This window comes from Peromyscus maniculatus, chromosome 19 (assembly GCF_049852395.1).
Source record: "Peromyscus maniculatus bairdii isolate BWxNUB_F1_BW_parent chromosome 19, HU_Pman_BW_mat_3.1, whole genome shotgun sequence".
In the NCBI taxonomy this organism is placed as follows: domain Eukaryota; kingdom Metazoa; phylum Chordata; class Mammalia; order Rodentia; family Cricetidae; genus Peromyscus; species Peromyscus maniculatus.
The window spans coordinates 53,172,074-53,199,044 of NC_134870.1; the positions used below are offsets into that span (position 1 = coordinate 53,172,074).

The following is a 26,971-nucleotide window of genomic DNA, read 5'->3' on the forward strand; positions in this document are numbered from 1 at the left end:
CTCCCTCTGGCACTGACTCTGCAGCTTACCTCAGTACTTCTGGAACACAGCTCGGGGGAGGCTTGCTGCACCAATGCACTAGTCCGGAGACCTGCACCGTCTGCTGCTGCTGCTGGGTCATGCATGAACTCAAACCCAGTCTGTTCTGACTGGACAGTTTAATTGGTTATGCCAGCTCCTTTTTAGAAACTTTGCCCTCTAAGTATTTGTGTTTTTGTTCTCATACACATTTCTTACACTAAAAGTCAGTTTTCTCAGTTCTAAACACCAGTTTGGGGTGCTAACCTCTAGCTAGAACCTTTCAAATGACATTATTCTGATTTCTAAAATGTAAGAAGTACTTCAAGAATCAATACACTAGAAAGTGAATGAAAGAACTGCTGTGTGACAAAATTGTTCCTAAAAGTTAGGCATCTGCTGGGTAACTTTAAAGCTCAGTGTTTTTGAAAGGCAGTTTGGCTGCTAGATTCAAGTCCCAGCTCTGTTACTCACTGTCAATTTTGTCTTTGTTGAACCTCAGTATCTTTGTCTATTAAACAAGGTGATAACATTTAGTTTACTCTACTGTTAGTCTAAATAGATAATGTAAACAAAATGCATAGACCTAGGTCTGGTACACAGTTACATTTCCAATAAATATCAATGGTAAATAATTATTAGATAATGTAGTTGTTCTTGTTTTGTAACAGTTTCCTCCAAGATTGAAACATTCCATCTTTCAGAGATGCTCTCTAAGCAGGGAGGCAAACAACTCAAAATAGCTTCAGGAAGTCCCTGAAACTGACCAGATCCATTAGGCCCCTCTCTCCCAGAACAGGCAATAAAGCTGCTGATAGTTACTCTCAGACAAGACAGATCAGGGAGGGATGAGTCTAAATGATGTCTGCAAAGAAGACTCTCAGATGAGCCAAGCTACGACTCTGAGTCCGGACCAGATACCTGGAAGAGGCAGAGAGCATCCCAGCTGCCAGGAAGAAGTTTAGACCATAAAGGACACTCTCCAACCTGCTGAGCTACCTGCAGGCTGTGTGGTGTGCTCCAGGTTTCCCAGCTTTTATGAGCTATCAAACCGTGCTGGGGTGGGCCTGATGTAGTTGTCTTTGAGGCATTTCTGCTCTTGTAAGTAACCCCTCACCCACACTCCTGTAAGTATCCCCAATAAAACTCATTGGTCACCAAGTTGGACATTGGTGGTATCTGTACTTTGGGCTGTCATGGGCTCCCTTTCTGAGGTGAGTAGATGGGTGTGTTTTATTTCTCCAGGAACAATTTTCTCACACAGTAGTTCTTTCATTCACTTTCTAGTGTATTGATTTTTGAAGTACTTTTTTGTACATTTTAGAAATCAGAAATAATGTTGTCATTTGAAAGGTTCTAGCTAGAGGTTAGCACCCCAAACAGGTGTTTAGAACGGAAACTGAGTCTCACCTAGTGGAAGCTGGCAAGAGAATGCAGGGATCTTTGCTCTTGTCTCATGTACTTCCATTTATCATACTTTCCCTATTGAACATTGATTAAATTATCTTGTTTTCCCGGAAGAATAATCCCAAATAACAAATGCTTTGGCAATAAACCTTTAGATGTGACATCAAAAGCGCAGGCAACCTAAACAAAACTTGTCAAGGGAACCATTTATAGCAAATGGTTCTGCACAATAAACAGCCACCAAGTGAGAAAGAGCCTACAGAATGAAAGGGCTTGGTGGTGATGCACCCTTGTAGTCTTAGAACACTGGCGGGGGAGCCGAGGATCAGGAGTTCAAGGCCAGACTTGGCTATAGTTTGAGGTCAGCCTGGGCTGCATGAGACAGCATCTCAAAAAAAAAAGTATATACAAACCACATATTAGACAAAGGTTTAATATCAAATATATATGTATATATGTAGGTGTTTATTTATTTATACACACATATGTGTATGTATATAGTAAGACCCTGTATAGAGAATAAGACCCTGTCTTAGGAAAAAACAAAACAAAATCCCCAACAACAACAATAAAAACACACAACCTTGTTAGCAACCTTGTATACTGTTGACGGAGTAGATTGCTGCAGTCCATGGAGACAATAGTACAAAGAAAGTATATGTACTCCGTGCTCCAGACATCCTAGTCTGAGTATATATCTGTATTAGTCCGTGTCAGTGAGAGAGAGAGAGAGAGAGAGAGAGAGAGAGAGAGAGAGAGAGAGAGAGAGAGAGAGGGGATTTATTAATATTAAACCAGTTTACTTAAAAACAGTACCAACAGGCTGAGAACCTGGTAGTTTCTTGGTCCTTGAGGCTGGGTGCCTCAGCCATTTAGAATAACCCCACTGTACCTGTCTCTCACTGGAAACCCTGAGAACCTGGTCATTTCCCAGTGCACAGGGATGGTGCCTCCGCACTCTCAAGCTGGTGCTTGGAAACTGGGGAGTTTCCTGGAGAGCCTCTGGCCCTCTATCTGCCAGTGATGGAGACCTGGAAACTCTGCTTCTGATAGCAGCAAAGGAATCAGCAGCTGCAGCAGCAGGGTGAATGGACTCAATGGTGAGAGGGAAGGCCAACTGAACAAAAGGTGAGTACTCTGCCTTCTGCCATGGCCTTTTCGTGTGGGCTTCTACCCAGAGGTGCTGTGCACATTGCGGTGGGTCCTCTCACGTCAGTGAAGGCACTAAAGGCAATTACTCAACTCAGAAGATTCTCATTTGTGGCAAGTTAATATTTAACATCACAATATCCGAAAGAATTAAAATTGGGATCTCAAAAGAGACATGGGCACTCTCTTACGTTCATTGCAGCATCATTTACAATAATAAGACAGGGAAGCAAGCTAAATATGCGTCCCTGATGACTACAATAATCTGTCTCTGTCTATCTCCCCCCCCCCCCCCCCGCCCCCCAACACGCACACATACAGAGACACACACTGAAGTCTTACTCAACCTTTTAAAAAAGGGTATTTTTCACTGGCCACACCATGAATGAACCTCGAGGATTCCATGATGGCAAATGTGAAATATGCTAGCAATGGAAAGACAAACACTACTCGATACCACTGTGTACCTAAAATAGATGAGCACACAGAAGCAGAGAGTACAATAACCTTTCCTGCCCCGTGAGGTTTGGTCAGTGAGAAATTCCTAAACAGTGACTAAAATAGTCCCTGCACTTGTATAGGCCTTTAAGGTTTTAGAAGCATTTCCTCTCTGCGTGTTTGCAAGCTCAGGGAGGTATGTTCAGTAACGCTCAGTCACAGAGGAGAAAATGGATTAAACAAAGGAACAAGTGTTAGGATCCTGCCCTCACTCCTGCGCACGCTCAGCTTGGGGTCTTGCATCTTGTGTCATCAGCAGATGGTGGCGACCATGTACCTGCCTTAAAAAGCCTGATTCGGACCCCCACACTCTCTCTGCTCCCTCTCTCTGCTCTTCTCCCACCATCTTTCTTTCTCTCCAGGCCTGGCTCTCCTCCCTCCTCTCCCCTACTTCTTTCTAATAAAGCTCTTTGTCACTCTGGTTAGTCATGGTCGTGGCCCGTGACTTTTCTGCTGGTAACCAGGGCCACCACCAGCACTGTTTATCTTAGTCATCAACAACCTATGAAGGACACAGGTCTCAGCGGGAGTGTGTGTAGGTTGGTCATTGATGAGTGACCCTAGGGATCAGTAAAATGACTATCATTAAAAGTACATTATTAGGGTCATGCGGATGTCTGGGGTTTGTGCAGCCACCTGAAGCCATGTTGATGTCCATGGGCCTTGCTGCTGTGGGGGCCATGTTGATATCTGTGGCTGTTTTACCACTGAAGGACATGTTGATGTGGGTGACCTGTGCAGCCACTCGAAGCCATGCTGATGTCTATGATCCATGTTGCTGCTGAGGCCCATGTCTGGGTCCATGGTCCTTCTGCAGATGAGGGTTGTGTTGATGTCTGTGACCTGTGTTACCACTGAAGCCATGTGGCTATCCAAGGTCTGTGCTGCCATTTGAATCCGTGTTGACGACCATGGTTTGGGCTGCCGCCAGGGAACATATTGATGTCCGTGGCCCATGTTACCCCAGAGGCTATGTTGACTCCCTTGGTCTGTGATGCCACTGAGGGCTATGATGGTGTCTATGGCTCATGCAGTGGCAGAGAGTCATGTTGATGTCTGTGGTCTATACTGCCACCAGAGACCATGGTGATGTCAGTGGCAGGTGGTGACGCCAGAGGTGATATGGAAGTCCATGATCCATGCTTCTGCTGACTGGAAAGGGCAAGGAAGCTACCTTGGCATTGTATTGATGACTGCAGACTCACAGTTGAGAAAGAAGGGCATAGAGGGCTTCTGTGACAACCCACCCCCTGCCAAAAGGAACAGCCTAGACAGCCATTGAAGAGAACTCTTTAAAAAATTGCAATTAGGATGCTGAAGTGTAGCTCTCCACAACTGATGACTTCTGGTGGGGGTACATGTGAGGGAGAACTCAGTTTTCTTCAAGGGGCTGGCCACTGAGATTTTGACCATGCTCCAGTGAGTATATGGGTAACACCAATTGGACTTCTTCTTCTTCTTCTTTTGGGAGGGAAGTTCACAAAGGTAGGGGGGGCAGACTGGGAGGACTGGGAAGTGACTATGATTGGGGTGCATGATGTGAAATTCCCAAATAACCAACAAAAATACTATGTTGGAAAAAAAAAGTGCTTTATTAGAGATAAGTAAATATGCAAATGGTGTAGTTTGTTATGTCTGTTATTCTTATCACACTCATATACAAATCATCAAATGAGAGGAGATTTTGCAGCTGGGGGTGACAGGGCTATTGCACATAGTTAAATGGCACAGGTAGTGTTTATATTTCACAGGTATATGACCATTTACAGACTTACCAAGTTGGATACAATGTGCATACACAGCTTCTATTATGTGACTCAATACAGGGGCTTAGAAAAACAACAGGGTAGGTCAACCAGCACCTTGTCCTCTCCATGAAATTTGTTGTTTAAATAATTGAAAAGAGCCGGGCGGTGGTGGCGCACGCCTTTAATCCCAGCACTTGGGAGGCAGAGCCAGGTGGATCTCTGTGAGTTCGAGGCCAGCCTGGGCTACCAAGTGAGCTCCAGGAAAGGCGCAAAGCTACGCAGAGAAACCCTGTCTCGAAAAACCAAAAAAAAAAAAAAAAAAAAAAAAAAAAAAAAAAAAAAATAATTGAAAAGATGGTGGTATGTATGTTACTTTCTGTGTTTTGAAAGAAATTTGGGTTGCCTGTTGGCTTCCAGGGGTCCAGCAGCCCTGCACTGTCCCTGAACCTGGTCCTCCATGGATATGCAAATGAGAGCTCTAGATAACCTTGAGAGAATGTGTCTTCTTGCCACTTTTTCTAGCCTACCTGTTGGAACCTGAGCTCCAGGTCCAGGCTTTCAACCCGTGGAGTTGTGATAATTCCCAGATGTGTTGACAAATGTTTTCTATGTGTGGAAAGTGTAGTTTTGCTTTGGTTGTAAGACCATAGCACTGTATTGATGCCTGCTGTGGGGATACTGAGCTGAGTGGCAGGTGTAACGTCATGCAGAGCAGGATCAGTTGGCAGCTGGGAGGTGTGTCCTGCCAACATGTTCCAAGGAAGAGACTTTTCTGGAATAAGTGGCAACTTGGCTTTGGGAATTTATAAAAAGAAAGTATGGCTGAGGGCAAAGTCAAATTCAATTCAACTTTCAACCAGGACGGAAGGGCACAGAGTAAACACACAGTTCTGACTGTGCTGTTGAGCTCTGACACACCGTGGACCTGGACACACACGTTCCAGAATTTGAAAGTGTCCTGTGAACATGTAGTCTGAGAGCCATTGTCCTAAGTGTGACAAGGAACAAACTGTTCCTTGGTAACGTAATTTTGTGCAATACTGAGTTGAACAAAGTTCAGCTAGTTTCCTACTTGGGGATTTCTCAGTGCCCTTAGCACACTAATGTGGTTCTTCCTCAGTATTTGTAGGGGAATGCTTCCAGAATCCCCCATGGATAGCAAAATCTACAGGCACCTAAACGCCTCATAGAAAATAGCCCAACATTTGCACGTGAGCTATCTATATCCTCTTGTGTGGGACCTCGAGATTACTACAATGTCCAATATGATAATATGATATAAATGGTTCTATTATGTTGTTTAGGGGATCAGGATGAGATAAGGAAATCTTTATATGTTCAGTACCTACGCAATTTTAAAAATGATTTTGATCTGCTGTTCACTGACATTGGACCCTTGCATACAGAGGGCCAACTGTATGTGGTTGGTCTCCAGAGAGGTTCAGAATTCATCTTTTCCCCATCATTTTTGGCCTTAGAACCATGTACTTTTTACAAGAACATATGCAGGTGCTAGTGGTCTCAGGAAAACATGTTGACAAAAACTGTGGGATTTCATCTTGCCTTTTGTTTCTGAGCAAAGGCCAGACTGCTCCATGAACGATTAATACAAAGGTTCTCTTTCTCCAGACTCTAATATAGACCTTAGCCACTCACTAGCATCAAGCCTTTCCAAGACCTGGTACTTACCTTAAGGAGACCTTGGGGGCACTTCTAAAGGCACAGAGGGGAAAGCAGGAACCTATGCACTCTACTTTGGGTTTAGAGTATCTTTGAGGGTCTTGGCTTCATTAGATATACACTTTATACACTTCTTCATGTTTCTTTTGCTTTTAAGGATGTTTCCAAAGTGCAGCTTCCAGAGTGGCCCAGCATAGGACACAGTGACTGTGTGATTGGACCCCATTTTCCTTCAACTACATGAATATTATGGAAAGCCTTGGTGTTTTCTCTTTTCTTTTTTTGGTTTTATGAGACAGGGTTTCTCTGTGTAATTTTGCGCCTTTCCTGGAACTCACTTTGTAGACCAGGCTGGCCTCAAACTCACAGAGATCCACTTGCCTCTGCATCCCGAATGCTGGGATTAAAGGCGTGGGCCACCACCGGGCTGGAAAGCCTTAGTGTTTTCATATCCTTAATCTAATCAAGCTAATTGATTGGCATGGTTTGCTTTTTTTTCTCATGGTTAAAGTGAAATGCAACAAACACAAATATGCACTGTCTTAGTTAAAGTTTCTATGGCTGTGAAGAGACACCATGACTATGGCAACTCTTATCAAGGAAAGCATTTAATTGGAGCTGGCTTACAGTTTAGTCCATTGTTATCATGGCAGGAAGCATGATTGTATGCAGACAGACATGGTGCTGGAGAAGTAGCTGAGAATTATATATTCAGACCGGCAGACAGCAGGAAGAGAGTGAGACACTGGGCCTGGTTTGAGCATCTGAGACCTCAAAGCCCATACCCTAGTGACCCACTTCCTCCAACAAAGCCACACCTACTCCAACAAGGCCACATCTCCTAGTAGTGCCATTCCCTATAGGCCAATGGGGGGCATTTTCATTCAAACCAGCCCATGCACTGAACCTGCTTCATGCTAGATGTCATGGTTTAATAATGCAACTGTGGATAAAGCATCTTATTTGTTTACATGTATGACAATAAGTTATAAGTTATAATACACTATGTTATCTGTAGAAAGTGCTGAGGAGACAGAGGAGGAAGTAATGGATTGTGTCTCAAAGATCTTGACAATTCCTTCTAGCTCTGGTAATCTGAGTGATATTAAGCTTTCAGTTGGCCCCGTGACTTCTGATCTGCAAAACAACATTAGGAAACTCTCAGTATCACCATCGTCAGTGCCAGACGGCTGTCAGCTGGTCTGCTGTTGACCAGATTTCATCTTGTGGGGACCTTGTTTGAAGGTAGCTCAGCAGGACTTCCCTGCCCAGTCTCTTTGTGGGTAAATATTTCTCCTGAACACAAGTCTGCCTTGGGACATTTGGGCTGGTGTAGAACTGCTTGTATGTTAGTCATTCTTCTGAACTAGTCTCTAGCTATTAGAGGAGAAAAAAAAAAAACCAAACAAACAAAAACAGATTTCCACTAGTGAAAACCCTAGGTTCTTACCTCAATTTCCCAAGGGGAAATTAACTAAATTCTTCATTTGAAACTTCCCTGGTTTCAGGGACTCCCTTCTGCATTATCACATGTCAGGCTTCCTGCTGAGGTTATCTATTTTATTTTGAGATTGAGCTTCATGTAGCCCAGGCTAGCCCTAGCCTCCCTATTTAACTGAGGATGACCTTGGACTCCTGATCTTCCTGCCTCCCCCTCCAAAGTGCTGGGGTTATAGACATGTACAGGCACCTCCATCCGTTCTGAGTCTTAGAGACTCACTTTCCCCACTCCCCAGTCTCATTTTTCTCCCTCTTTCTCCTTCCTCTACTCCCAAGTGCCATTCGCTGAAGATGATCAGCAGAGATGGAACCACCAACAGCGATGAACTGCTGCTGATGTTCAGACCCGAAACCGGCAAGCCGGGCCAGATGACCTGATAACGTTCAGCTGACCCGGCTCCTGAGGAAATGAGATTAAGGATCTCCAGCAAACCCTGGAGCCTTGGCCATTCCCCTCCCTCTACAACATCAACAGAAAAATCTCCCTCTACCTGCAGCAGAATGTCTGGAAGCAGCATTGCTAGTAACTGCAGCCTTAGGTGCCCACTCTCTACTTCTTCCTCACCTCCACATCCTAGGAAACAAACAGAAAACAAAGAGTTCATTGTGGCTCAAGATCCCCAAAGGTGGCTGGCACAGGAAACTCTGGAAACCTAGCCTGGGGGTCCAGGTTTTGGAAGACTGCCTTCCTCCACTAGCCGGAAGATTTGCTGAGGGCAAATAGGAGGGACGCCCTCTCATGTCTCCTGAGCTGTCAGAAATCAGGTCCTGTCATCTCTAGCTTCAAACCAAGCTCACCACCAGCCCACACCAGCTCCACCAATCTCAGGAAACCAACTCCAGCCCACTCTATCGGCAAGCAGGAGTTCCCCACCACCTTCTCCAAACTTGTGGAGTTTTCAGCCTCCACCTCTCCCTGTTCCTTCCCTTCTTAGCAAATGTGTCCCTCCACTGGATTGGTTTTATCCTCCCTTCTCCTTGGGCTTCCCTTTGTGAACTCCCACAGAACTCAATTTCTTCTCTCCACAGCTCTTCCACACAAGAGCCCCCACGTGCATCTCACTCCTTCGCTGCTTCCTCCGTGACACCATTCTGCCACTGACCCTGTGGTTTTGTTTTTTAAATAAATAACCGATGACATAAGCTTCCTTTACTTAAAAAAAAAAAATCCCGTTTAACTCCTGCAGGGCATTAAAGTTTAATACTATTGTTATAAAATTAATATTAAAAGTTTTATTAGACAGAATTCAACCACCAAAGTGGACAGAGTAGAAAGAGGGATGGATGTCACTACCCCTGCCCCCTCCGTGCCCTTTCCTAGAGGTAAAGGCTACAAATGGTTTCATAAAAATGTCTTGATTTGGTTGCTTATGGACTTAGCGATTTATGGTCACTTACCATACCTTCTGCAAACTGGCATTTTTATTTAACAATATGACATAGAGACCATCCCGTGCCAGTCTATGGAGGTAGACTTCATGAAAATGTTCAAGTAGTATTCCATTCTATGTCTGTATTAACTTCAAGTACGTAGTCTCCTTTAGATGGATCCTGAGGCTGTCTCTGTGAACTTCCTCCTCCATTCCTGTGCCCATTCATTTCCGAGATGAACAGTGCTGCAGCACGCTCCTTACACATGTGTCTCTCCATCCTTGGAGCACTAGACACCACTGCCATTCTCGGCTTTTCACATCTCTTTGCATCGTTGGCTCTGTCTTGGTTCTCTTCTGCCGTAGCAGACTATGCTGTTCCCGGGTGCAGAATTGCCGTTCTGGGTTCTCCCTCCTCTCTGTGACTAGTCTCTTCTGAAATGGTCAGGTCTATTCCTTTTCTCATCAGTTCTGATGGAGAAGCACCCCTGCACGCCAGACGAGTTTTCTCGAACGGCTTCATCCATGTATTCCTTACTACGTGGAAGGTCGCACGCTGGAGCAGACACCCTAGCCTGCCTGTGGCGTTGGGGTGGGGAGTGAGCCGTTTGCTGGGATTGTTCTCAAGAAGCTCAGAAGTTCAGAACCCAAGTGACTGAATGTGGTGATATTGTGCTCCCCAATATATTGTGCGCACTAATAAACTTACCTGGGGTCGGAGAACAGAACAGCCACTAGATAGACATAGAGGTCAGAAAATGGTGGCACACACACACCTTTAATCCTAGCATTCTGGAGATAGAGATCCAGATCTCTGTGAGTTCAAATCCACACTGGAAACAGCCAGGCATGGTGACTCACGCCTTTAATCCCAGGAAGTGATGGCAGGAAGCAGAAAGGTATATAAGGCGTGAGGATCAGGAACTAGAGCCTTTTTAAGCATTTAGCTTTTAGCAGCAGTTCAGCTGAGATCCATTCGAACCGCTGAGGAATTGGCAAGGTGAGGTTGGATGTAGCTGGTTCTGTTTCTCTGATCTTTCAGCATTCACCCTAGTACCTGGCTCCGTATTTTTTTTATTAATAAGACCTTTTAAGATTCGTGCTACAACTGAACCAGCCAAATGAAGGACGTTGGATGGACTCTCAGGCCTGTCTTCTTGTGTAACCCATGACCTCCAATAACCTCCCATGACCTCCAATAACCTCTGTGCTATCTTGGCTGTAGTGCGCACAGGGCCTTCCACACACACTAACTACCACAACTGCAAAGCTGTGAGAGGAACATTTCTGAGAAATATGTGTCCACTCTTTCCAACCTCGAACGGGGACTCCTAGACACTCGAATGGTTGCTTCTTATGTTTAGTACTTTCTATATTCAGTAGTCATTACACATGTTTGCTGACATATACGTGAGTGAACTAACCTGTGTTTGCTGGAGGAAGAATCACAGAAGCCCCTGAAATAGAGTAAAAGCCCACATTTATCTCTCAATGGCACATGCTTCGATTGTGTTCATTTTTCGGCCGATTCACGAACACAGAATGCCTCCTTTTCCTAGGGCCCTAATTAAATAAAGAACTATGAAGAACTTCTTATATTGGCAGGCAGTAGAACATAGTGGTTTAAGAAACACAATCCGTGGGCTAGGGAGTTGGCTTAGGAGATAGCGTGCTTGCTTTTGAAGTTGAGATTGCCAGTGCCTGCATAATTGCTGGGTGGGTGTGGCAGCTTGTCTGTAATCCTGGAACTCAGGGGGCAGAGACAAGCAGATCCCTGGAGCAAGCTAGGCTACTCAGATTGGTGACCTCTGGGTTCAGTGATAGACCCTGTATCAACATAAGGTGGACAGTGACTGAGGCAGAGACACCCGATGTCAAACCTGTGGCTTCCGCATGCACATAAGTTTACATGCAGCTCTGGAATCAGAGGTCCTGGGTTACTGAAGGCCATCCATCACCAGTAATATGGAGCCATGGGTGTAGAGTTAGAGCAGAAGGTTTGATGAGGTAGCCAGGCTGGAACACTTGGCACAGTGCCCAGCACACAGGAGGCACGTGACATTTGTCAGTTGCATTGTGGTCCTTATAATCGCTGGCATCCGTTTTCATTTTTGATCAGGTATTTATTTTCCCTAACACCGTGGAAAGCACTGCCTGGGATAATTCGTCAGCTTAGGTTTTCACACTGGTGGGATTTCTTTCTTGCCTCTGTTTATAAAACAAATTCTTGTTGAGGCTGACTGCATGTCAGTCTTCCTGGTAGCACCTGGGCTGGTCCTTAAGCCTTTAGAGGAGTCCATTGGAGAGAAGAGGAACATGCTGTGGTCAGGGCTAGGGAGAGAGGGAGGATTTGGGGGTGGGGTGGGTGGGGGTGGAGTGGGGTGGTGGTGGTGGTGGGCAGACCTGCCTTGCCTTTTTTGTAGTTTAGAACGTTGCGGGAATCTCTGAAAAGCACGCCTCTTTTCACACTGCAAGGTTTTGTTTCAAAATGGTGTTTCCTCACAGTCGGGGGCCTGGGTAGCTTCTGGAGTCTGGTTGTTGGAGGTGACAGTACAATCTCGGCTGTTTAGGATGGAAGGCTTCCCCATGACTGCGGCTCCTCAGGGTGATTCGGGAAACAGCATTTGTTCTGTTCATGCGCATGCTCCTGCCCCCATCCAGTTAGGAATTTTGTCCAGTGGTGGCTGGTGGTTGTTTTGTTTGCGCTTTCCTGGATCTTTCCAAGGACCTCACCCTCAAAAGGAAACAAAACAAACCAGTAAAACAAACAAACAAACAAACAAACAAACAAAAAACCCAAGATAATCCCTCAAACTCAAATCTGGTGGAACAAACTCTTCTGACCTAAACCATAGAGAGGCTCTGCGTTTCTTCTCTGTGACTCTGCATCCGAGAGAGAGGAAGCTCTGTGCTGGGTTAAAAAAAAATGTCAGGTCTGCTGCCCCGCGAGGCTAGTGTTCTCGGGGACAGACCCTCCAGGGTGACAAGTGCATTCCACAGCTCAGTCACAGAGGGCTGGGTGTTGTGGTCACAGCCAGCGGGGCTGCTTCTTTCTCCTCTCTTCCTCCCTCTTCCCCTGTCTGGCTTCTTTGTCACATCCTCTGTCACGTGAAATGATTGTTCAGATTACTGCTGTAGAGTCAAAGAAAAGATTACCAGCCGAAGGACAGAAAACTCACCTTGAACACTGGGTGTGACCTTGGACAAGCCCCTATCCTTTGTGAGACCCCGATTCTTTCTACGGAAAGGAAGGGGTTCCTTCTTTCAGAGCACGTCTGAGATGCTACCCCACCTTCAACATTCCGGAGGTCCCAAGTACATTGTCCCGCCAAGCCAGTGACCTACTTGTAGAGGACAGAGAGAGCAAGCCATGGCTTGGAATTCTCCAGAGCAACCAGGTAGGAGGGGTTCCTCCCAATAAACTTGACCACAGATTGGAGCAGGCTGTTTCTCCGAAGCTCTGGTGAGGGTTGGCTGGGCCACACCTTTGGCGGTGCCCCAGCGACATCTGGAATGTGCTTATCAGAGAGCATCGGACTCCTCAGCCTGACACTTCCACCATCCAAATACCAAGGGAGATGAGGGCTGGCAGGAGGTGGGGCCCAGGGGATGGATGGATGGATGCCAGGTCAGCATTTCCATTCTGCCGCTGTTGAAAGTTCGGCTCAGAAAGAACGCGCTCCGATGATGCCTGAACACACGGAATAGGTTCTTCTCCCTGAATGACGCGTCCTCAAGAGGAACCGAGGGAGGGCCCTTGGGGACACTGACAGCTTAGCGAAGTCACTTCTGTGCCTAATGGTTTTGAAAAGAATCAATTAGTTAGTTAATTAATCTAATTAGAGAGGTGGTGGCAGAAGCCTGGGGTTGGAAGTCGGGACACTTGGGCTCTAGCTCTGGCTTTGCCACTACCTGGCCGAGCAGCCTTGGGCAAGTTGCTTCATCAATCTGGGTCTTCGTGTTCCCTATTAGTCTCTTCCTGCCCTGGCACTCCTCCACTGAGCTCTGGAGATAGAAACCATCTTGCTGTTAGAACAGGGCCAGAGCCACCTCCAGGGTTTTGTGTGTGTGTGTGTGTGTGGGGGGGGGGTTACTTCCCTTTTGTGGAGGTGTGTCTCTGGTAGAAAAGTCACATTCTCTTCCCATGCTCTCCCACCTGAAGAAGACCTTTGGGATATAGCCAAGAAGGTGGTGGGTGTGTAGCATGGATGCTTGAAAACTTAGAAGGGGGCTTTGGCAATAGTCACCTAGCTATGCCAAGAATGCCACCGGCCCTGTTGTTTGCTCAGGATGCTTGGCGTGTGTGGGAACCAGCATTTCCTAACTCCGAAGAGCCCAGGTGCCAGGGTGAGGCTGTCTTCATTGTACATCCTAGCCACACCACGGGGAATCATTCCGGGTGCTTCGCTCAGGATCAGGCGCTTATTTCCTGCCAAGGATTTCACTGAGCTGTTTTGCATGGATCGCCACACCCTATCCTCAGAGCCCTATAAAGCAGGTGCGAATTGGATCTGCATCTTACAAACGAGGAGACCAAAATGTAGAAGGGTCATGTGACCTACTCAAAGTCCAGTAGCTGCAAATGGCACTTGAGACTTGAATTCTGGGTCTATTGACTCCAACACTATGGCTTAGCTATCTTCCAGACCTTAATTTATTTAATTTTCACTCAAAAAAATCTATAAATAGGCATTACAGTCCCCATTTTACAACTAGGCCTTGAGAGCCTGAGGGCTAACTAGTTCCAGCTGGTTGAGATTACTGCAGGAGAGGCAGAACACAGAGCAACCCTTCTCAACCCTCAGGTCCTGGCGGTTGATTGCTCCGGGCCATACTTAGAGTTCAGTGGCTAAAGTTTAGTCTTTTAGGAAAGCCCCACTGAGTTTGACAGGGCACACTGTGGGCTGGCCAGAGTGTCTGCTTCAAAAGCAGGGAAGAACAGACAGACACTGTACAGTGCTGTGAGGAAATCTCTAAAGTGTGGATGATCTCACCCAGCCCTAGGTCTGCTTGTCTCGCCTCAGGCCGTTCCGGCTTAGGCACATCTAGTCTCCCAGGGTGACTGGCCTTAACTTACCTCATGAGGATATTTATTTTAAGAATCAACTGAGATTTGGCTGCGAAAAGACTTTGTAAGTGAGAAATGGATGCAAACCGGATCATTATTATTGATAGTCTGTATCTCTGCTTTGATCTTTCACCAAATTGGGCGTTGAACTGTATCACCTTCAAGGTTCTTGAGACACACAGTGCCTCATCGTCTGAGCCTACTGTCCCGTGATGAAGCAGCATGAAGCCATGTTAGCAGCTCAAGAGAGCGCCTGCCTGACTCATTAAGAGATGTCACACCTAGGATGTGAGGCATTTCAATGACTGCCACGGTGACACATCCTCCATCCCAGAAAGTCTGGAATGGGGCATTCCTGAACAGATTCAGGCATGAGAAGAGCAAGGACAAGTTATAAACAGATGGCCCAGGGCTTAGGACAGGCAAGAGGTTGTTTTCATTTTTTTATGTTCTCGTTTTGAAAGGCTCTGCAGGTATAGCTGAGCGTCCATTTCTCTGACGTTATTACCCTTTGGGAAGCATACATTTCCATACACCCATGGATTCCTTCACACCAGGGCTTCATGCTTCTCAGCCTACTTATTCTAGCAGGGGCTGGGTAGGGATTCCCTTGCACTCTTACCCGCTCAGTCATCCAAGGGACAAGAGGAGAAGTCTGAGGACACTCTCCCAGTGACTGGCCAGCTCTGCAGGATTTTGTGCAAATTCTTCCTCATGAGACAGTAGTTCCCCACTTTGACCTAGTGGTCCTCAGGTGGCAAGGGATGGGGAACTTAGCTCCTTTGGGGCTTTCTTTGAGTCTCTGAGGAAGACAGAAGCAGCCTCACAGCTTTAGCTTAGAGTAAGAACATCTCTTCATCACTTCACCCAACAGGCTGTGGGAGAGCCACCGGAAGAGCTCAGAGGCACGACGTGACTCAGCGGGAAAGGAGGGTCTGTGGCACAATGACAGCTCCTCGGGTGTCTCCCCACTTGATCCCGTCCCATCCGTGAAAATAGGATTGCAAAGATATTGACATCTTTGTCTAATAATTAGCTGCTGGAGAAGCCCCTGCTTGGGGTGGTACAAAAAAGTAGTTGTTATCAGGCAAAGGAAGAAGGCAACCTTCAGGAAGAAGGCCAAGCCAACCAGCACTGATGGAGGGCACGGCAGGGGGCAAAATTTGATTCTGTGTGATAAAATAAGATTTTTTGTCCTACAAATAAGAATGAAAGTTGAGAAGAGAGTGAAGAAAGCTTAAAAGTCAAACCACAGAAGTTCTGACACAGATTTATGGAAAATGGGACTTAAGGATGATGTATGTCTGATGATTACCATTCCTCAGCTTATAGTGATCCACTCTTGATGACATCGGAAAGAACTGGCTTAAAAAAAAAACAAAGACTGTGTCTACCTTGAGCTTTTGTTAACTTTGTTAGTCTTTCACAACTTGGGGAAATTGAGTCATAACAAAATCATTTATTTAAACTGGCTTTTTCTTTTTGGCTTTTAAAAACACCTATTTACTTAAATGTTACACAAAAGTTTCATCACAAGATTGGTAAATCTGTCCTTCTGTGTGCTCAACAACCAATGCTTAGAGGCCTACACCAATGAGGATAAGAGAGTCCAAAGGGACAGCCTACAGTTTGGTCTTTGCCCTCCAAGGGAAAAACGTGACCCAGAGGAGGATGGCACCTCTCTGGTCATATGTCTCTTTAGTGGAGAGGCCACAGTCTCCAGAGGGTGGACAACTAGCCAGTGTTCATCTTAGAAGAAGAAGGCGGGACTACTTAGTTTGATGACAAACCTATAAACACTTTGTTGGATTTATTTGGTGGGTGATACTCTTTCTGTATATCCTTTGGCTTTCTTTCTTTCTTTTTATTTTATCATCAAAGAAAGGCTACGATTGACTATGTGTTTATTCTTCCAGCCTACACCAAAGTTACTGTAGACTTTGGCAAAATACTCTTGCTTTTCACATTCTGTTAGCTAGATGATAGTGGAGTTTGTGTAAGTGGAGAAGATGTATAACTTCATTTATTATCAGGAGAAATAAAATTTGCTACTTTTTATTCAATTTACTAAGACTTCTTCATAAGACTTCAGAAGGCCGAACGTTTGATAATTTCTGATTGTGTGCTAATGAAAGCCAGCACTTCAACCTTCTGATCAAAGAATGTTGATCCACACTGTGGTCCTATTGTGAGGCGGTGCCTAACATCATCAAAGAACTCCGTATTTATAGGCTTAGTTTTGATTTTAACAATTCTTTAAAAATCGTAAAAAGACAAACGTGTCTTAACTCCTCTTTAGACTGGAAAAACTTGGTTAATCACAAGAACAACAAGTTAGTTCAATGTTAAGTCCTTGGTAAACTAAAGACTCCTTTATACTACAAATAGACTTTATGCATCAAAATAGACTTTGTGACATTGAAAAATGTTGTATATGCTTAAAATTTCTTAAAGGATGTTTATTTCTTACTATATAAATGTGTATTTTTAATGAACTATAAAGATGATGGAAAAAAGATATACCCTTTTAGAACAATGAAGAGCAACGGTCGAGGGAAAGAGAGTGGGAGATCCTAGCTGGATCAAGAAAAGAGAGGGAGAACAAGGAATAGTAGACCATGGTAAATGAAGACCACATGAGAAGGGGAGGAAGCAGAGAGCTAGGGAGGCCCACGGAGATCCACAAAGATACCCCCGCAAAAGACTGCTGGCAATGGTCACGAGACGGCAGGAACTGACCTACTCTGGTGATGGGATGGCCAGACACCCTGATAGTTGTGCCATAAACCCCATCCAAGGACTGAGGAATCTGGATGCAGACATCCACGGCTGGGCCCCTGGTGGAGCACTGGGAGTCTAATTAGTGAAAAAGAAGAGGGTTTATACGAGTGAGAATTGCTGAAGCCAAGGTTGGATAAGGCACAGGGACAAATAACCAAATGAATGGAAGCACAGGATCTATGAACCAAAGGCTGAGGGGCCCCCAACTGGATCAGGCCCCCTGAATGGGTGAGACAGTCTTTTGGCTTGATCTGTTTGGGAGGCAGCTGTGCGTTGGTGCCGGGTCCTGAGCTCGTTGCATGAGTTGGCTGTTTGAATCCTGGGACTTATGCAGGGACGCTTGGCTCGGTCTGGGAGGGGGGGACTGGACCTGCCTGGACTGAGTCTACCAGGTCGACCCCGGTCCTCGGGGGAGACCTTGATCTGGAGGAGGTGGGAATGGGGGGTGGGCTGGGGGGAGGGGGAGGGGGCGAAAGGGGGAGAACAGGGGAATCTGTGGCTATTATGTTGAACTGAATGGTGTTGTAAAATAAATTTAAAAAAAAGATATACCCTTTTAAAATTGTGCCTCTGATCTGTAACCATGGAAACTGAAGATTAATTTTTTGAAAAGCCATCTACTGGTAATTTGACTCTTCTATATTACCATCCTTCAGGACCCAGAGACTTCTTGTCCAAGCTCCTCCTTTGGAGCTTGTAGTTTATTGGTTTTAGTCTTATGAACTGGTGCTGATGAAAACCTGGAGAGAGGACAAGCTCCCATCCATGGGCAGCGGTGGGGAGGGGTGTCTTAATAAATACTGCTGACCCCACAGCTGTATAGATTGCTGAAAGAAGTGAACTTATCATCCCTGAGTCAAGGAGCCAATTCAGGAGGCTCTAACACCCAAAGGGGGAGATCAAAGAGAAGCATCCAGGGAGGCTGTCAGTTACTTCTAAAGAGGACCCCATGGTATCGCATCTACACAAGGGACACAATGTTGGTGGAGTTGACTTTGTTTTTACTTTTACTAAATATGATGCTTGTGTTACTGTTAGGGGCAAAGCCTCTTAATGGGAAGAATATTTCTAGTCTGCAATTCAGATAGAAAAACTATTGAACTAATCCAACTTTAAAATCCCCCCATTTTGTGATTGGGATCCCTGGTTAGTTCAACTTCTGGAGTCTAAGCTATGCAGGGAAGATTACATTGTACAGAGACTAGGTTTCAGCTAGGAAAAAAAAAATCAAAGCTTGACATCAAGAATTGAATGTTTGGGTAAAATGGGTCACATTTACCATGCAGGCACACTGGGCAAGAGTGATAGTTGTGCTTGCACAGCAGGGCATCCCAGTTTCAGATAGTACCCTTTCCCTAGAATGGGACACAGCCCCCACTGGAATAATTCCACGGTAGCCTAGTTTCAGGATGAAGCTATCTAGAGAATAAGATTCCCAGAGTCTGTGTCTCCGGTGTGTCTCTTCAGGCCCATCAAAATGGTGGTACTGGGAAATGACTCAAGCCTCCCATCCAACTGGTATAGGAGCTCTGTGCTAGTTCAGTTGGTCAGACCCTTCACCCTGGCCTTCTTTATCCTCTCAGTGAAACTAATCTCGGGGCTAAGAGGCTAATACCTGTGTATTTTGGTGTCTATGTTGACTCTATAGGAATCCTCAGGAGAGTTCTAAACAAATGTAAGACTAAACATCAAATAGCTACAGGACAACAACTGGCTATCAGCAACAGTAAACAAGAATGTAAGGATGAGCTCTAACTGTTCTAACCTATAGGGTTTATCAGTCCTGTCAGGGATGCCCTTAAAGTGTGGGTCTCGACACCTTTGGGTGTCCAATGACCCTTTCACAGGCGTGTCATATCAGATATCCTGTATATCAGATATTTATACTACAATTTATATATAATATATATAATGTACAAATATATACAGTAGCAAAATTTCAGTTATGAAGTGGTGGCAAAGATAATTTTAATGTTTGGGGGTCACCCCAACATGGGAACCTGTATTAAAGAGTCCCAGCATTAGGAAGGTTGAGAATCATTGCCTTAAAAGAATGCCCAGCCAGCTGGATCCCTCAGCTGGATAATTCAGGAGAACAAGATTGCACTTACCGTGAAGCTAACAGAAAGAAAATGTTTGTGTCACGCTCGATGAAAGATGGTTACGCTTTTATTCCCAAGAACACAGCTCCTGAACCAACAATTTACCAGGGCCTTTCAAGGCTTTAGCCACCCTGGCCAATCCATTTTAGAAAAATTAACTAATTAAAACAAAAGTGAAACTAGAACCAATAAGAGAAGAAGAAAAGGAGGAAGGAACTGTAAAAGACAAATGGTTAGGGTCCAGTTTCAGTCTGAAGTACACTGAAGTTCCTCAGAGTCACAGATAATCAAAGTGCCCTTCTGTCCCGTGGAGGGTGGCCGGTGCTGGCTTCTCTTGGAGCTCTGAGATCTGGAAGTTATAGGAATTCTCCATGTGACTGCGGGCAGCCTCAAGCCTCGGAGTGTTCATTACATAACACTTCATGTCTTAGACCAATAGGATGGGGAATTTGGGAAGGTGGCGTGTCCTAGCCTATGGGAAGACAGGACCGGGATTTGAAAACCCTTGACTTGTGCTGAGTCAGAGTGCCAGCCATGTCTTACCGTTTCTCTGTGCTGATGTCCCTTTCCGCAGAACAGCATATTAAAAAGCTCTTTCACCAGCCTCCTGAATTGTCATTTTCTTTCCAACAGTGATGATGACTCCCCAGCTCATGGTTCCGTTCCAGCCATGGTCCATTTCTTCTGGCTGTTAAGGGTGAGGCTGTTTTGGCAAGGCTGACTAAATCCAGAGAATAATTTCTACCCTGATGGGCTGTCCATTGTTTCTCTTTCTAAGAGGGAACCCCTAACACATGGAGGACTGAAAAAGTTCAAGGTTTCAGACAAGGGTGACAGGGCAGAGGAAAGCAAGAGCTGTGTGGCCCCTGATGCCCGATCACTGCCACACACCTGAGCCATCCCATGGACTCCCTGTCTACTCCTGGCACTCCTTCATTGTGCTGGCTTTTCATTTGTTTATGTTGCTTCCTGAGCACAAAGACTTGCGTAAGAAATTGGCTTCGACTTCTACAGCGATCGATCGGCCATGTGGTGGGGGCAGACTGGCTTATGGGCACCTGCCTGCGATGTGGCTGATGCTCCAGTACGTGCATGCGTGCGTGCGTCCTGTTGTAAGGAAAGGAGAGCTGATTCCTTTTTGCCTAGGGTGACTCCTGGGTGGCTCTAAGAATGTGGACGAGTCACAGGTGGAGCATGGGTGGGAGGAAGCCAGTGTGCCTGGCAAGGGAAATGGCACACAAAGGTAACTCGTCTCTTTGTCTCCCTGTGTCACCCACTGTGAGTGACCGAGTGGGTGGCGATGGGTCAGAGATTGCTAGGCAGGAGGCCAAGGCAGCAGAGCTAGTGTACTGGCACACTCAATAGCCTATTTCCTATTTCCCAGGGCCTAGCAGGCCCCAGCCCCACACCCCTGCCTTTCCTCCTCGCTCCTCAGCACGCCTGCCTCTTTGCTGTCAAAAGCTCAGCTCTGACCCCAACTCTGCCTCCACCCAGCCTATCTTTCCCCATCTTCTGCATTCCACGCTCTTTTTACAGCTTTCTCCTCCTGGATTATTGCAACACCTTCCTCATCAGTCTTCAGGACTCAGTCCCCTTACTACTCCTCATGTACTGTGCTTCCAAGGAATCTTTCTGAAAGCGTTTTCTTGCCTCGAGCATCTATGCTAGTCTTTCTAAGCACAGTTCCGCAAATACCACTTTCCACTGTGAACAAACAGGGCTGCATTCATATTCATGGCCTAGATGTCTTTCCCTCCTGCCTCTGTCTACTCACACAGGACCCTCATCTTTTCCTAAGTGCAACCCAAGGTTTTTGGGGTCCCTCAGGGAAATGCCACTGAAAGCATGCTGTACCACCAGCACCGATCTGTGCATACTTGCCAGTGGTCTTCAATGAGATCAGCATCTGCACTAAGGAAAAATTGAACTTCCATAGCAACGTGGCATTCTGTGGACTTTAGCTGATGTGATTTGAAAACAAATTACACACAAATACAACAACAAAAAAAGCACCATGTCCTTCACGGATCACTTGAGAAACACCACCCTAGCTTGTCTCATGCTCAGTCAAGCCTGGTCTCTCTGTGCACTCTCTCCTCAGCTCCCTGGTACCCTGTTGGCTTCTTGGAGCTGTTTTTTTGTTTGTTTGTTAGTTTTTGCATTGGGAACTCAGTTCCCAGTGCCGCTTCCTCCTGGAGGAGCCTTCCAGAACATGTGTGGAGCAGCTGCCTTTAAAAATGCACCTGCTGTTCAGAACATCTGCTCTCTGGTGTGAAATCTGGACTCAAATTTTAAAGCACAGTTTACTCTGCCCCTCTAAAACAAATTTGTTTTTCCTGTTTTAACACAGTAATTTTTTCTAAAGAGTTTAAAAAATTAACTATTGAAATATAAATTATAAACAATAAAGTGCACTGATGTGTGTGTGTGTGTGTGTGTGTGTGTGTGTGTGTGTGTGTGTGTATGTGTGTGTGTGACTTGTGTGACAGGTGGACATGCACAGGTATGTATGTCTGTGCATCTGTATTTGGAGGTCAGAGGTCGCCGGCATCTCGGGCATCTTCATCAGTTGCACTTTGCCCTACTTTTTTTCCAGACAGGGTCACTTAATTTGGAGCTTTCAGATTTTGCTAGACTGGCCAGCATGCTCCCGGCTCTCCTGTCTCTGCCCCCAAAATGCTGAAATTAAAATCGCATGCTGTGACAAGCAGCTTTTTATATGTGAGTGCTGGGGATCCAAAGTCAGGATCTCATGCTCACGTGGTGATTACTGATTGAGCCGTCTCCCCAGCCCAAATACACTCTACTTTTATTGTACAATTGGATGGATTTTGACCAAAGTATATACTCGGATGATCACCATCCCAGTTAGAGATGGAGCAATGCCTGTTCCCCCTAGAAATTCCTCTTAGCACTGAGTTGCCAATCCCACTTCCGATGCAGCTAACGGCAACTGATCTGCCTGCTTCTTGTGGACAGGGCCATAGTGGGTGCTGCTGGCTGATTTGCCTGGTGTGGTAGTTTTCAGAGTCCCCATGATTTAAATGTATCAGTGGTTCAATCCTTGGAGCTGCTGAGAAGCGTTTCATTGCAAGTGGTACATTTTGTTTATTCGTTCTCTTGTTGATAGACATCTGTCTGGGCTAGTTCCAGCTTTCGGCTGCTTGAATAAGTTCTCCGAACAGTCATGTACAAATCTTTGTTTTGACAACTGTTTTCATTTCCCTTGGGTACATGCCTAGTAGTAGTATTGCCGGGTCATCTGGTGAGGATTATGATTAACTTCATTAGGAGCCAACATTAATCCCAGGTCACATTGCTTTGACAGAATCACATGACTTCTGGTTGGACCCTAGGTTCGATGATCCTTGCTGAATTGCACTTTGCCCTGGCAAAGTTCCTATCTGGAATGACCTCATTGCTTTGCTCCAGGGACTCGCTCTACTGGATCACACAGGGAATTCTCTCCCTGGTTCTTCATCTGGGGTCCTCTCGAAGAGTCAAAACCTTTCAGTTTGCTTCCTGCTGCAGACACTGCTTAGCTCAAGGCCCTGTTAGAGGTCAGACTGCTTGCAAATTAAAAAGTGACCGAATATCCTTTTCTCCATTTCTGGAACCACTCGTGATGTAAGGCCAAGTCACGTTTTCCAACTGACTCCAGGAAATATGTCTCCATCTTTGCTCCCAGTGACACCATGTTGCCTTTTCATCATTCAGACTGGAATTTCCTTGGAAAAGCCTTTCTGTTGTTGTTGTTGTTGATCATGAGAAAGCAGGTGTCCTTGTTACTTTATCAGCGTCCATTTCTCACTTCCTTCACTACCCTTCTTAACTTTTAACGTTTGCTTCCCCAAACATTTCTTTTTCTTTTTCTTTCTTTTCACTAGACAACTACAAAAGCAAGTTTTTTTTTTTTTAAGGTTGATGTTGTAGAATATTATTTTAAGGCGTGTTACATTTGTTCGTGCTGTGGAACATTTGTTTAATGATGCAAAGATGTGTTGCGTTCTTTTATGTTGCAATTGTTTAACTCTGTGAAGCTGTGTTCTTACTGTGCCTGTGTAAAACACCTGATGGTCTAATAAAGAGCTGAATGGCCAATAGTGAGGCAGGAGAAAGGATAAGTGGGACTGCCAGGCAGAGAGAATAAATCTGGAGGAGAAATCTGGGAGGAAAGGGGAAATAAGCAAGAGAACAAGGAGGGGAGGACACCACGGGTCAGCCACCCAGCCACCCAGCCAGTCACGGAGTAAGAGTGAAAGTAAGATATACAGAAGTAAGAAGAGGAAAAAGCTCAGAGGCAAAAGATAGATGGGATAATGTAAAGTTAAGAAAAGCTGGCAAGAAACAAGCCGAGCTAAGGCTGGGAATTTATAATTTAAGAATAAGCCTCTGTGTGTGATTTATTTGGGAGCTGAGTGGCAGGCCCCCCAAAAGAGCAAAAACAACCAGCAACAGGTTAGTCTGTCTGTCTTGTCAGTATGTACAAGGACCAAACACAGTATCTATTTTTAGTAAGTGCCCAAGGAACTCATGGATAATAAAATGATTACCCAAGCCATATAGGTTGCCTGAAAATGAGTAACCCTTTCACACACACTCCTGTACTCACATGTGTGAACACACACACAGACATGCACACACGTATACATTATGCACATACATGGTACACACAGTAACATCGTAACACAGTTTGTCTAGAATTTGGTTAAATTTGTTTTCCATCATAAAACTTATACAAGGTTTTTTTTTTTAATATTCTGACAGATTATAAATTTCCAAGAGTGTGAGTGAAACAGTTAGCTTTGCCCACACTTGAGATCCATTTAGATCACGCACAAGCTCCATGGCCCATACTCTTTCATCGGTCTTTCCTTATTTTCTCGTTTATATCTTTATTTCCTCCGGCTTTTCTTCCAATCATCTTCCCTCTTAAAAGAATTCCTTTGTAAGTTCTGATGTCTTGGACCTCTCATCTGCACGGTGAGGTATGTGGGTATCATTATTTTAGCCTCACTTACCATTAGCCTGCCTCTAAGGCTTGCAAATCTTGGAATCTGGCATGCCTGACTTCACAGAAACATACGTACTTGTGGGTCTTATTCCTCACTCAGGTTTAGCCAGTAGAAAAATAAAGAATGACTTTATTGGTATGTGTGTTGGGGGAATACCATTCAGTTCTCATATTATCTGTGGGATACATCTCTGGCTGGGAAGATGAGATTGGTCATCAGTTGGGAAAGGAAGGCAAGATACTATGCTTCCTCTCTTCATACAGAGCAACAGGGGTTCAGACCACTCTGTAAATCTTCCTCAGCACTGTCCTCCTCACCTTCTGATAAAATGGGGGGCCCAACTTACTGAGACACGATCCCTGGGCCTGCCTGATGAGGAACGCTTCCTGGCTTACTGTTAGTGTGTGATGTGCCCAAACTAGCAGCGGCAGATAAGAAGCCAACAAAACAGAATGAAAATAAAAATATCTCACCTAAATTTATGGGAGATCTCCCTACATCTCTGAGAAGACTTATTCTACCTGAGACATTTCTGGAAAAGAAGAGCCGGTTTAACACAGGGATACCATTGTACAAATGACAAGACAGTGGCCTGATTAGGTCTGCATGGTTGAGGCTGGGATGGAGAGGGTCCAGCATCTGGCTTCCCCATCCTGATGCTGGTGCCCTTTAATTTCATCTGTCTGTCTCACTAAAGGATATTTTTAGTACATTGTACTTATTAAATATAGTTTTATGTTCTCTGACCCGTCCTAAAAGCTTGTGAGCCAAATGTTTCATATCCCTCTGAGAAACATAAATTAAATAGCTCATTTTATGTGTTCTCTAATTGATCTTGCAGCTTTGTTTGGAGGCTCAACTCAGGCAGAGGTGAAGGAACACAGTAAAATAACCACTGCACAAGGAGGAGGTGGTAGTGTTCTCATTCCAGTGACTCCTTTGGGTGACCAAGGACACCCCACGTTCTACTTTGGTTTCTATTGCTGTGATAAGCACCATGACCAAAGCCACTTGGGGGAGGAAAATTTTTTTTTCAGTTTACAGTTTATAGTCCATTATGAAGGAAGTCAGAGCAGGAAGTCAGGGCAGGATCTGGAGGCAGGAACTGAAGCAGAGGCCATGGAGGAATGCTACTTACTGGCTCATTCCCTTGTGGCTTGCTCAACCTTCCTTTTTAGACAACAAGGCCCACTTGCCCAGGGGTGGCAATGCCCACAGTGGGCTGAGCCTTCCCACATCAATGGTTAGTCAAGAAAATGTCCCGAGCTGGCATACAGGCCGGTCTGAAAGAAGCGTTTCTCAAATTGAGATTTCCCCTTCCTAGACATTCTGCTTTACTCTCTGTGGCTGTGATAAAGACCATGACCAAAAGCCACTTGGGGAGGAAAGGATTTATTGGCTTTATCCATCCCTAAGGCAACCCATCACTGAAGGAAGTCAGGACAAGAACTAAAGCAGGGCAGGACCCTGGGAGCAGGAATTTAAGCAGAGACCATGGAGGAATACTGTTCAAGGGCTCTTTCTCCATGCCTCTCTCAGCTTGTTTCCTTATACTACCTGCCCAAGGGTGGCGTTTGCCCACAATGAGCCAGGCTCTTACACAACACATCAGTCATTAATGAAGACGATGTCCCACAGATTTGCCTTGCCTACAGGCCAGTTTGATGGAGGCACATTCTCAGTCGAGGTTTCCTCTTCTCAGATGACCTTAGCTGTGTCAAGTTGATAAAAAAAAAAAAAAAAAAAAACAACTAACGAGCATGCCCCCTTGAAATTGTTAGAGGGTCAGAAAACATTCAAGTTGCAAAACATATCAGTGAACAGTGTGTGTGTGTGTGTGTGTGTGTGTGTGTGTGTGTGTGTGTAAACTGAAGCCCAGAGAGGGGAAGGGTTGTCATTGGAGTTGTGCTATGGTTAGTTAGCTGCAGAGACAGGAGTAGAACTTGGGTTTCAGTCCTCCCACAGTGGTGCCCTTCTATCTATTTCATCATTGATCCTGTTTAGTCTGGTTAGAGATGCCTATACCAAGCACCACTGGTCCTGGTTAGAGATACCTATACCAGGCATCATTGGTCCAGGTTAGAGATGCCTGTATCAGTTATCTCATTGCAAACTTTTTTTTTTGTCACTCTAGGGCTAAACATAGATGAAGTGGAATCCCACAAGGGTTAGCAAACACTATCCGTGGAGCTAGTGACTATGTATGTACATAGGTCTCTCCTTTCGGGGAGAAGACTAAAGCCTTATTTGTCTGGGACTTGGCTTCAGCATCTATCCCCAGGAAACATCCGTCTCACATGGCATCCCTATTGCTGAAGGGTAAAGTTTACGTTTCCTCAGAATGTTCCTGAAAGCTAGCCACCAGGTCTTCTAGCTGGGAAGACAGCGGACTCACAGTGAGAGGCTGACAAGGGGGCTGGATCTGCCAACGGTGCCAACACAGCCCCTCAGAACAGGCTCGGGTTGCCTCTGAGCCCCGATAGAGAGGCCTTGCTGGTTCTAGTGTTGTCCAGTGCAGGACATAAAGGGAAGATGGTGGTCCAGGTGTATCTGTGAGAGTTTTTAGATTAGGTTAATTGAGGTTTGGAGATCCACCCTAAACGCTGGCAGGACCATTCTGTGGGCTAGGAGTCCC

At 45.4% G+C, this 26,971-nt stretch overlaps 1 long non-coding RNA gene across 3 annotated transcripts; it reads right to left on the reverse strand.

The window, feature by feature from the left end:
• Window positions 1–6,765: 6,765 nt before the first annotated feature.
• Window positions 6,766–26,043, reverse strand: LOC121824001 (uncharacterized). Of its 3 annotated transcripts, none has more exons than XR_013046141.1 (5): window positions 19,865–26,043; window positions 12,550–13,165; window positions 9,399–12,104; window positions 8,492–8,574; window positions 6,766–7,637 (listed from the first exon to the last, which is right to left on the reverse strand). It is a non-coding gene; the product is annotated as an uncharacterized LOC121824001 (long non-coding RNA). The 3 variants fall into 3 exon arrangements; XR_013046140.1 differs by having other exon boundaries at window positions 12,550–15,240; XR_013046139.1 differs by having other exon boundaries at window positions 12,550–19,670.
• Between the last annotated feature and the right edge of the window lie 928 nt (window positions 26,044–26,971).